Source organism: Chiloscyllium plagiosum, chromosome 32, assembly GCF_004010195.1.
Source record: "Chiloscyllium plagiosum isolate BGI_BamShark_2017 chromosome 32, ASM401019v2, whole genome shotgun sequence".
NCBI lineage: Eukaryota > Metazoa > Chordata > Chondrichthyes > Orectolobiformes > Hemiscylliidae > Chiloscyllium > Chiloscyllium plagiosum.
The window spans coordinates 38,118,386-38,120,827 of record NC_057741.1 but is presented as its reverse complement, the minus strand read 5'-3'; positions in this window follow the sequence as shown (position 1 = coordinate 38,120,827).

The window sequence follows — 2,442 nt, the reverse complement described above, 5'->3', positions numbered from 1 at the left end:
GTCCAGTGTGACTCTCCAGCCCAGACTCAAAATGTTAACTCTGTTTTTTCTCCGTAAGGCTGCCAATCCTGCTGAGTTTCTCCAGCATTCTCTGTGTTGGTTTTGTTGCATCAACCCTGAATTGTAAAAGGAAATTACTGCAGATGCTGGAATCTGTACTGAAAACAAAAAATGCTGGAAATCGCATTGGGTCAGGCAGCGTCCATGCTCTCTCTCTCTAGATGCTGCATGACCCCCTGTGATTTCCAGCATTTTTTTGTTTTCTGAACATTGTAAAGTACGGTGCACCTAACTTCGTCTAGCCAAGAGTTCCACCCATACTGTCTACTGTTTACACTGTTTCAATGTGTCAGATGTATATTGTAAAAAGAATGTTCACAGTACGTGTAAAGACGGTGCGAGTTATGTTCGACAGAGATGTAAGGAAGGAATCCCGTAGTACACAAGAACTACCAAATCACTATTGTATCTAGCTCCGTGGAAATTGAAGGCTGTCTCCCAATTCAAGGGAGCAATTGTTGGTAGAAGCATTGGCTAGCTGTAGGGATGAGGGTGAAATTGAAGAGGAAGAGGAGCAAAATGTGGATCACAGAAATGAGCTTGAGAAAGATCCTTGAAACTGATAAAATATTGTAAAGATACAGATGTACATCAGGAAATTGCACTAGTCAAGTGTTGCACATAGGGAAAGTATTTTATAACTGTGTTAATAAATGGAGGACTGTTTCTTACTTCTTTATAATGTCAAATATGGAAGCAATGTGCAGGCCAATATTATGTATGTATTGGATTTGCTGAATAAAGATAATGTAATTTTCCAGTGAACAGTTGTGTGTGGCTTAGCTTTTCCTTTAAAACGTTTTTTTAGTGGATTAGAGTTTAGGATCAGATGTATTAAAACATTTACAATTTAAATATCCCACTAAATTCCAACCGGCTCACCAAGACTCTCCCAACAGCATCTTTCAAATCTCATCTCTACCACTGACATGGACAAGGGCAACAGATACATGGGAACACCAATCCCTATAAGTTCCCCTCCAAACCACTCACCATCCTGACTTGGAAATATATCACTGTTCCTTCAGTGGTTGTTTGTGACCAGCGCAGACAGAATGGGACGTACGGCCTTTCTTTTGTGCAGTAGACCTCAATGACTCTAAGCTGCTCACCATCCTGACTTGGAAATATATCATTGCCCTTCCTTCAGTGTTGCTGGGTCAAAATCCTGGAACTCCCTCCCTCTGGATGTACCCACACCCAAGAATTTCAGGGGTTCAAGAAGGTAGCTCACCACGACCACGTTCTGAAGGGACAATTATATTCTCCAGCTTTCTCTGTGTTTGTTTTGGGCATTCTATCCTCAGTTGCAACTGATTGATGTAATCACTATAACAGAAATAACAGTACCTGTGTGGCGTTCATTCTATTAAACTCTCAGACTCCCTCAATCCAGCTGTTCATCTGAAGAAGGGAATTGAGTAGGGGGGGAGGGGAAGTGGATGGGCAGGGAGAGCTCATAAAATGAGGTGGGTGGGCTGCTTGCATTCCTGTCTAGTCTTGACCATCTCCCACATCCCCATGGGAAGAGAATGATCCAAGAAGGCCAATCAACCTGGAGCCCTTTAGTTTTTATAAATTCATTAATGGGATGAAGGCGTCGCTGTTTAGGCAGCATTTATTGCCCATCCCTAATGACCCAGAGTTAACCACATTGCTGTGGGTCTAGAGTCACATGTAGGCCAGACCAGGATGGCAGTTTCCCTCTTCAAAGGACATTAGTGAACCAGATGGGTTTTTCCTACAATTGACAACGGTTTCATGGTCATTAGACTCTTAATTCTAGATTTTTAAAATTGAATTCAAATTCCACCATCTGCCCTGGCAGGATTCAAACCAGGGACCCAAGAACATTAGCTGGGTCTCTGTATTAAGAGGAGAAAGTGAGGTCTGCAGATGCTGGAGATCAGAGATGGAAATGTGTTGCTGGAAAAGCGCAGCAGGTCAGGCAGCATCTAGGGAACAGGAGAATCGACGTTTCGGGCATTAGGGATATTTCCTGAAGAAGGGCTAATGCCCGAAACGTCGATTCTCCTGTTCCCTAGATGCTGCCTGACCTGCTGCGCTTTTCCAGCAACACATTTCCATCTCTGTATTAAGAGTCCAGTTATAATACCAGTAGGCTATTGCCTCCCCAAATGGCTCATTTTATAGAGACAGAGGAGGAGGCTTCTCAGCTTTCACTGCACAGTCTGCTGTCAGGCACAAAGAAAAGCTCCTTATTTAGAGGTGCAAGGTTTGGGGTCAGTGCTATCCTCTGTGACTTCTCCTAGTCCCAGAATGGTCACTGCTCACTTCTGCTGCTGCTAGGGTTGAAGTGTTGCTGGCTTCAATCAGATTGTCTGCTGGGTGGACATCCCACTCTGAATTAATGAAAACCTG